Consider the following 10,579-nt stretch of genomic DNA (forward strand, 5'->3'; position numbering starts at 1 on the left):
ATTATCTTGAGCCATTGTGACTTCCAGACTTGTACTCCAAGTCTCCTGGGTTACGTTTGTTCCAAGAAAGATCCTCGCGAAGGTTTCGTTCCGTTTGGATTCCATTTGATATTCCTTTTCTGCAAAACACTGAAATAGGCAACAATTTGCACTGGGCCTTAAGTTAATAGGTTAGTCCCAAAAATAATATGAAAGTGCATATTAAAGCCCATTAAACATCCAAAACAGATAATATAATAGCATGGAACAATAAAATATTATAGATACGTTGGAGACGTATCAATATCCATGGTTTGTCTTCAATGTGACCATTAAACTGGTGTATTTAGTTATGGCAAGGCCGATCATCTTGAGTACACGTGTTCTGGCAGAGCAAGGAATGCACTGCAGGAAAAATAATATGAGAACACAATGTATTCCCTATCCAAATCTAGAAATAATTTCCTCCTTTGCGTCAGTGTTGACGATGGTACTAGTACCTTTCATCCAAATATAGCAATCCAAATTTCCAAATTAGTCGATAGCATGTTTGAAAAACCCCACCCTCCCGGATAGAAAAGAGTATTCTAGGAACATACTATGCGTGTTTTAAAATCCTGTGTTAGGATGAGAAGGAACAAGTGTGGCGTCTTGTCGAGGGCACAATAACCTGTAGGGTCCTCACACTTTGGGCACTGCAAATGAAACACAGTAGATTCAGTAGGAAGAAAAATGCATCAAAGGCGGCGGCTGCCATCCTAGGATTTCCCGCGACCAAGGGACTTGGATTTATTGGGGATGGATGAAGAATTCGTACTAGGTTCTCCATGAGAAAACCCTATGCAATCGCGAAGAGGGGGTTTTCTCTGAACAAGCAGACGAGGGAGAAGGGGATTCAGGCCCAGTGAAATATTGCTGCTTCGTCCGTCCAGCTTACTGCTAAAGATGGAATGGGGGGGGGGGGGGGTTGTGATTTAACGGCTCATTGGGCATTACTGCAGCGCTACGACCGGGGTGAGTACATCTACCTTGCAGTTGTGCACTCTAATTTGGTGCATGGCACGTGGACCCCATTGCCGGATGCCCCACATATCAGTGAAAGAAAGTAGAAAGGAAGGAGTAACTAGTTACACATAAATATATTTTTGATAGAGAGATACTTCCTCTATAAAGAAATATAAAAATCTTTTATATCACAACTTTATACATAAGAAAAATCAAGGGGAATATATATAACATATATAATTATAAAAATAGTTGGTGATGATGGTGTGCGAGACAACAGCGATCGTTTCTGGTCTGCTATGATCAACTTTCTAACTTGACTAGTCTCCGTGACCGTGATCTAGTATTTTTCTTCATTTCTTTTAAAGCGAGAAGTACTAATTGTGGCATGGTTGTTAAACCAAACTGTAGTTCATCATAGAGCTTCAGCTTGTACTCAGACAACAGACTGATCCAATTGTTTCCAGTAATATAATTGATGGACAGTGCCTTCGTTAGTGACATGACATAAGAAGTGAAACCTGCAAAAACAACCATCATAGAGCAAAACAAACGGTTTATTCTGTGATGAATGTCACATGGAAAAACCTGCATCGTAAAATTGCAGCAAAAGTAAGAAAACATGACATTAAATCAATAAGATTTAGACAGTAAGTCAATAAGATTTACTTGATGTGACACGAGTGAATCCTTACCAGGAAAACACTATGTTGATGTACTACATAGAAGATTGATCGTCCAACTACGTGTGGCATGCAGCTCCCCCGCCTACTCCCACAAGCAGGACAATCCAATGGTCGTTACAAATCATATGGACCGAACATCCATGGGACTGGAAATCCTGGTGGGTGCGATAAAACCTGCAATGCATACGGATATTGGAGTGTAACCATAATTAATAAACCGTCCTCGCAAAAAAGATGATCTGGATACGTCAAAATATACAGATTGAATTGAGTTGATAGACATTAACATAGACTCTTCTTAGGACTAACCACACACCAAAAGTGGCATTACTAAACAATACATGGTTCACACACAAAAATCAAGTACTGAACAATAGTACTTACTACAGACAAGCAAAGTTACACTAATTAAACCCTACAGACTATTCCTTGCCACCTACCTATGGGATGAACCCCACATAACTTACTAGGCCATGGACTTCATGAGAGATGTCTACATGCACCATCACCATCCCTTCATGAGAGATGTGACGATGAAGACATGCCACATCAGATTTGTCGGGAAGCTTTACAAGAACCACACCCTTCATAATTGAAGGCATAGCCAGGAAATTGTTGTGGTGAAGTATAGCCTCGAGAACACGCATGACAACAATGCTACAGGAAAACACTAGTTCAGGACACATCAGCTGGATAGTTTAGCAGTAGAACTCATCCTCAGGTCTTCCAGTTCACACGACATGACTTTGAGAACTTCATCTCCACCGCGGACCTGGTTCTAATTCAAACAGAAACCAAATATTTTATTACTACCTCCCTTCAGAAATATAAGATGATTTTTGATATTTTACTCCATATATGACTACATATACGCACATAAATGAATGAACAAAGACACTAGAACATGTCTTCAAAGGCATGAGAGTAGAGGGATTACTTGCAATATCCATAACACAAGTTACTGAGGCAAATATACTCTCTTCAAAGGTAGCATTGATGTTCATAAAGTATTTGAAAGTAATCTATAAGAAATCAGTGTCAACCTCTTGCATGTTTTGGTCAAAAGAGGAATTTAGAACTGTCATTTGGCACACAAAAATCACATGCGAGATCACCTAGAAAGTTGTACTACGAGTACTAGTACTGCGTGTTAGATGAAAAAACATGATCACGATCGAGAAAAAGATCGTCAAGAAGAGATATTACCTGGACTTGCTTAATGAGGGATCCCGGAGAGGGGGGCTTGGACAGGGCGATGGCTTTGAGCTTGTCTGCGGTAGTCTCGGTGGGGTGCTTGCGCTTCTTCGTACCATGAGACTCAACGATTTTGGCTAGAGCCATAGACATCACTTCGGCTGGTGCTCCAGCATCCATCAAGAAACTGACTAATAGAAATAAAAGAAAAGAAACCATAATAACAAACCCAAAAGAAGAACAAAGAGGGAGTTGTAGGATCAGTCTCGGGGTTGCAAGACCAGGCCTTGGACAGAATCAACACCATTGATGTGCTCACCTTTCCTTCTTTGGGAGAGAAGAACAATGGTAGAAGCAGGTTGGGGTTTTCTTGAAGAAATGAGGAACAAGATGAGGGAGAAGCGAGTTGGGGTTTTCTTCAAGAGAGGAAGCTGAGGGAGAAGAGTGAAATGATGGTTGCTTCGTCCATCCAACTTACTGCTGGAAAGGAGGGGGTTTTGTGATTTGACTGCTCATTGGGCATTACTGCGGCGCTTCGATCGGGGTAGTCTACCGTGTAGTTGGGCACTCTACTACGGAGTAATTTAGTGCATGGCTAGTGGACCCCGATGCTGGCTGTCCCACATGTCGGTGAAAGTGAGTAGCAAGGTTCCCGACGACCGTCGAGGAGGATCTGCATGGTAGAGCGTGTCCACTGTTTTTCTGGAAAAAATGATTATAGCAAGCATTTACACTCTTACGATGGAGGAGTGCGAAACATGGCAGCCACTTGAACTTACACAGTGCTCCTACTACTAGGCATGTGCAGTGGTTCATACGTTAGTACTACATAATCTTGTTGCTAGTGTAGTAAGATATGACGATAAAAATGATGTTGTGCGCATGTCAACTATATGAACAGTAATGTAACATAGTACCCCTTTTTTGACTGCCCATTCAAGAATGAATGGTGAAATCAATGTTAACAGAACTAGGTCTACAACACAAGTACGGTGCTATAGTACTCCACGGAACATGAACCATATGAAGCACAAATCAGTGTTAGGAAGGGTGTATGAAGGGTGCACGAGATGGGAGCAAAAGTTCCCTTCTCGACCCACTATTGGGTGTTTGGCAGAGTGCATGAAGGGTGCATGAGTCCCCACTAGTAGGTTAACACAAATACACTAGGAGCATGCATGAAGAGGGCTGTTGAGATGAACATGAACAAAGAGGGAACAACTATATTGAGATGATAATGCAACCAAACACACCCACACGCTTTCTGCTACAGTGACTGATCTGCATCGTCTGAGTTTGATCCAACGGTCATGTTGCGCCAAGACATGGACATGCCCATGCAGAGGACGCCTAAACACCAACGAAGTCCCTCTACTTCTTGAGGTGCATGACGTTGGTGATGCAGGGTGCAACCGCCCGCAGAGCCCGCTCCCGGTCGACGGGAGCCAGCTCGTCAAAGACGGTGTCCAATGGCATGAATGGATTCTGGTGACGGATCCCCGAGTGGACTCGCCAGCATTGGCGACGGCAGCTCGCAACCCCTCCTTGTCCAACTCCGCTCCCACCATCACGCGGAGACGACTCAGCTCCTCGAAGGTATAGGTGAAGAAGGAGACCAGGTCAGGAAGCCACAGCTTGTTGAAGTCGACGAGATGGTTGAATGGGTTTAGCCCGACGGACGGCATGGTCGCGCTAGCACGACGGTAGGCATCGCGCAGCCACAACACATGCGTGGCAACATGGTCCACCAAGTGGCTGAGGCGATCCTGGAGCTCGTCACGATCAGCCCGCTTGCGCTCCAGCCGGCTCGCCTGACGGCCTATCGTATCTCCCGCTTTCTGCAGCAACGCCGCCGACACCTCGAGCATCTTTGTGGTGGATGCCTACCGCTTTTTTAGCTCCATGAACTCCCGCACATAAAGGACGAGCATGGCACTCCTCTCCTCCTTGAGCTCACGGAGCTCCATGTCCTTGGCCCCGAGCTCTACATCCTTGGCCTGGAGCTCCTGTGTCAGGCGCCTCACCTCAGACTCCGTGATCTGCTGCGCCGCCATGGCACCAGGTAGAAGCAATGGGGAGAGGAAGCAAATGGGGCGAAACGGCTGAAAGGCAATGCAATCTACGGGAAGGCGGAGGGAGCCAGCCGAGGAGCAGGGTGAATCTTTTGGTTTTCACCACGGGAAAACACCAGTCGACGACTTTTCACATCAGGGAGCAGTGGGTCTTACAGGCGGAGTCATCGTGACTAATTGCTGCCACGCCTACTCCCGTTAATAAAAAAAATGAAAATCCTGCCATGCCTGATCCCTTCAATCAAAAAATTAAAAATTCTGCCACGCCTGCCGCACCCAAAGACTAGAGCAACGCCGTGGTGGATATTTATATTTACCTACCGACAAGGAGATAAAAAGGGGTTAAAAAATAAATGTGGCGACGGCCTAGCTAATCGGTCGCACTAGCCCAACTAGCTAGCTACCGTGCTTCACTGATGTACTCGGCGGGAAAGGTGGTCTTTCGTGATTTGACGACTCTTTTACTTGCTTCGGTGCTACGACCGAGGAGGACCGAGAAAATGCGCGGTAGGGTGTCCCATGTCTCGGCAAGGAAGAATATATGTGTGCACCACCCGGGAGGATGATAACCCACAAGTGTAGGGGATCTATCGTAGTCCTTTCGATAAGTAAGAGTGTCGAACCCAACGAGGAGCAGAAGGAAATGATAAGCGGTTTCCAGCAAGGTATTCTCTGAAAGTACTGAAATAAGTGGTAACAGATAGTTTTGTGATAGGATAATTTGTAACGAGCAACAAGTAACAAAAGTAAATAAATTGCAGTAAGGTGGCCCAATCCTTTTTGCAGCAAAGGACAAGCCTGGACAAACTCTTATATAGAGAAAAGCGCTCCCGAGGACACATGGGTATATCGTCAAGCTAGTTTTCATCACGTTCATATGATTCGTGTTCGGTACTTTGATAATTTGGTATGTGGGTGGACCGGTGTTTGGGTGCTGCCCTTACTTGGACAAGCATCCCACTTATGATTAACCTTTATTGCAAGCATCCACAACTACAACAAAAGTATTAAGGTAAACCTAACCATAGCATGAAACATATGGATCCAAATCAGCCCCTTACGAAGCAACGCATAAACTAGGGTTTAAGCTTCTGTCACTCTAGCAACCCATCATCTACTTATTACTTACCAATGCCTTCCTCTAGGCCCAAATAATGGTGAAGTGTCATGTAGTCGACGTTCACATAACACCACTTGAGGAGAGACAACATACATCTCATCAAAACATCAAACGAATACCAAATTCACATGACTACTAATAGCAAGACTTCTCCCATGTCCTCAGGAACAAAAGTAACTACTCAGAAATCATAAACATGTTCATAATCAGAGGCGTATTAATATGCATATAGGATCTGAACATATGATCTTCCACCAATTAAACCAACTAGCATCAACTACAAGGAGTAATTAACACTACTAGCACCAATCCCAGACTTGGAGACAAGAATTGGATACAAGAGATGAACTAGGGTTTTGAGAGGAGATGATGCTGATGAAGATGTTGATGGAGATTTCGCTCTCCCGATGAGAGGAGCGTTGGTGATGACGATGGCGATGATTTCCCCCTCCGGGAGGAAAGTTTTCCCGGCAGAACAGCTCCGCCAGAGCCCTAGATTGGTTCCGCCAAGGTTCCACCTCGTGGCGGTAGAGTTTCATCCAAGAAGATGGCTTCCTATTTTTCCCATCGAAAGACTTCATATAGAAGAAGATGGTCACCGGAGGGCCACCAGGGGGCCCACGAGGTAGGGGGGCACGCGCAGGGGGGTCGGGCGCGCCCCCACCCTCGTGGGCAGGGTGTGGCCCCCTGGTGAGTTTCTTCCACTGAGTATTTTTTATATATTATGGAAACGTCTTCCGTGAAGTTTCAGGACTTTTGGAGCTGTGCAGAGTAGGTCTCTAATATTTGCTCCTTTTCCAGCCCAGAATCCCAGCTACCGGCATTCTCCCTCTTCATGTAAACCTTGTAAAATAAGAGAGAATAGACATAAGTATTGTGACATAATGTGTAATAACAGCCCAGAATGCAATAAATATCGATATAAAGCATGATGCAAAATGGACGTATCAACTCCCCCAAGCTTAGACCTCGCTTGTCCTCAAGCGAAAAGCCGAAATCGAAAAATATGTCCACATGTTTAGAGATAGAGGTGTCGATAAAAATAAAATACGAACATGAGGGCATCATGATCATTCTTAAAACAACAACTTACATAATTCTTGTCATATGATTTCTTATGCTAGAGTAATAATTCAATCACAATTTCAAGTATGAATAGTAAACTTCATTGAAAACTAACAAACTATAATCTTAGTCATTGGAGCAATTGCAATTTATCATAACATAGGAAAGAGTCAATATATAAGAGCTTTTCAGCAAGTCCACATACTCAACTATCATATAGTCTTTCACCATTGCTGACACTCGCGCAATACTTATGGGTATGGAGTTTTAATCGAACACAGAGAAAGATAGGGGCTTATAGTTTTGCCTCCCAACGTCTTACCTCAAGGGTAATGTCAACGGTAATAGTTCATGAAAACTCACATCCAATTAGCCATATATACCAGGATCTTTCCAACATACTGTGCTTGCCAAAGGATTAAAATGTAAAAAGGAAAGGTGAAGATCACCAAGACTCTTATGCAAAGTGGGAGATAAAAGTAAAAGATAGGCCCTTCGCAGAGGGAAGCAGAGGTTGTCATGCACTTTTATGGTTGAATGCACAAAATCTTAATGCGAAAGAACGTCACTTTATATTGCCACTTGTGATATAGACTTTTATTATGCAATCTGTCGCCTTTATTTCTTCCATATCACACGATCGTATAAAGCTTATTTTCTCCCACACTAATAATTCATACATATTTAGAGAGCAATTTTTATTGCTTGCACCGATGACAACTTACTTGGAGGATCGTACTCAATCCATAGGTAGGTATGGTGGACTCTCATGGCAAGACCGGTTTAAGGGTATTTGGAAGCACAAGTAGTATCTCTACTTGGTGCGATGAATTTGGCTAGCATGAGGGGGAAAGGCAAGCTCAACATGTTGGAGGATCCAAGACAATATAATTTATCTCAGATGTAAGAAAACATAACCCATTACGTTGTCTTCCTTGTCCAACGTCAACTCTTTAGCATGTCATATTTTAATGAGTGGTCACAATCATAAAAAATGTCCAAGATAGTATATCTATATGTGAAGACCTCTCTTTCTTTATTACTTCCTATTAATTGCAACGATGACCAAAACTATGTTTGTCAACTCTCAACAACTTTTATTCATCATACTTTTTCTATGTGAGCTCATTACTCTCCATAAGACTAACATGATCTCCTTGTTTCTTTTTATTTCTTTCTCTTTTCTTTTATTCACTTAAGATCATGGCAAAATAATCAAGCCCTTGACTCAACACTAATATTTATTATATAGCTCACGGACTCGATTACATAGAAGAATTATAAAGCAAAACTCACGACTAGATCATACTAAGAACTTTTATTCTACTAGATCAAGATATTACCAAAAGGATCGAACTAAGGAAAAATAGTAAAGATAAAAGTGATGGTGATACGTTACCGAGGCACTCCCCCAAGCTTGGCAGTTGCCAAGGGGAGTGCCCATACCAGATACTCAATTCTTCTTTGTTGGTGGAGACAGTGGTGATTTTGTTGATGGTGTAGGCTTGTCGTCCTTCTTACAAGGCATAGGCTCACCATCATAGAAGGATGACCGAGTCTCCTGGAACCTAAAATCTGCAGCCAAACTCATCCTCTTGAATCTATATTCATACTCACAGTTTTGTTTTTGCAGGTCATAGATCTGGGCTTGGAGGTGCTCATTTTTCTCATGAAGGTTGAAGATCGCCTCCCCAATGTCCTTGACGTCCAGCTTGTGGTTGTTGGTGAACTCCGTGATCATGATGTGTTTGGAATCGAGTCCACACTCCACCATCTCCTGACACTTGAAAACTTCTTGCTCCAATGCCTTGAGCCTTGCCTCCGTGCTTCCGGTCTTCCTTGGTCCCTTAGCATCGCGGATGTGTAACAACCCCTCACGCATCTCAATGGTTTGAGGGTGTTGTAGCACTTCTGCGAGGTAGGGGTTGATGACCTTCTTGAAGAACTGATCCTTGGGGGAGCTTGAAGACGACATGACGACCTGGATCTGTCAGAAAAACAGCTCGAAACAAAAACAGGAGATTTTTGCGTGATACGGGAGTCAAAACCTCCGGGAGATTATATAATGAATTTTACCGATCAAAATATGTGTCGTGTACGAAAACAGAGTCCGGAGAGAACACGGGGTGCCCACGAGGTAGGGGGCACGCCCAGTAGGGTAGGGCAAGCCCTCCACCCTCGTGGAGGCCTCGTGTCCTTCTCGGACTGCTTCTTATTTTTCTATTTTTCTAAATATTCCAAAACGGAGAAATATTGCCTTAAAAACTGTTTTGGAGTCGGTTTACTTACCGTACCACATACCTATTCCTTTTCGGAGTCTGAAACGTTCCGGAAAGTGTCCCTTATGTATTCCTTCGGGGTTACGGTTTCAATAACATTGGTTTCAACATTTATGGGATTACCTGAGATATAGTGTTTGATTCTTTGATCGTTCACCACCTTTAGATTTGTGCCTTCCAAGTTGTTGATTTTTATGGCACCGGAACGATGGACCTCCTCGATAACGTAAGGGCCTTCCCATTTAGAGAGAATTTTTCCTGCAAAAAATCTTAAAGGAGAGTTGTATAGCAATACATAATCACCTAATTTAAACTCACGCTTTTGTATTCTTTTGTCATGCCATCTTTTAACTTTTTCTTTAAACAACTTGGCATTTTCATAGGCTTGGGTTCTCCATTCATCAAGTGAGCTAATATCAAATAACCTCTTCTCACCGGCAAGTTTAAAATCATGATTGATTCTTTAATAGCCCAATAAGCCTTGTGTTCTAGTTCGAGAGGTAAGTGGCATGCTTTTCCATAGACCATTTTATACGGAGACATACCCATAGGATTTTTATATGCAGTTCTATAGGCCCATAATGCATCATCAAGTTTCTTGGACCAATTCTTTCTAGATCTATTAACAGTCTTTTGCAAAATTAATTTGAGCTCTCTATTACTCAATTCTACCTGATCACTAGACTGTGGGTGATAAGGAGATGCAATTCTATGGTTAACATCATATTTAGCAAGCATTTTACGGAAAGCACCATGAATAAAATGTGAACCACCATCAGTCATTAAATATCTAGGGACTCCAAACCTTGGAAAAATAACTTCTTTAAGCATTTTAATAGAAGTGTTATGATCATCACTACTAGTTGGAATAGCTTCTACCCACTTAGTAACGTAATCAACAGCAACTAAAATATGTGTATATCCATTAGAGGAAGGAAAGGGTCCCATATAGTAAAAGCCCAAACATCAAATGGTTCAATAACATGTGAATAATTCATGGGCATTTCTTGACGTCTACTAATATTACCAATTCTTTGACATTCATCACAAGATAAGACAAACTTACGGGCATCCTTGAAGAGAGTAGGCCAATAAAAACCAGATTGCAATACCTTATGTGCAGTTCTATCTCCAGCATGGTGTCCTCCATAAGCTTCAGAGTGACACTTGCATAGGATC

The sequence above is a fragment of the Triticum urartu genome, chromosome 1 (assembly GCF_003073215.2).
Source record: "Triticum urartu cultivar G1812 chromosome 1, Tu2.1, whole genome shotgun sequence".
Classification (NCBI taxonomy): domain Eukaryota; kingdom Viridiplantae; phylum Streptophyta; class Magnoliopsida; order Poales; family Poaceae; genus Triticum; species Triticum urartu.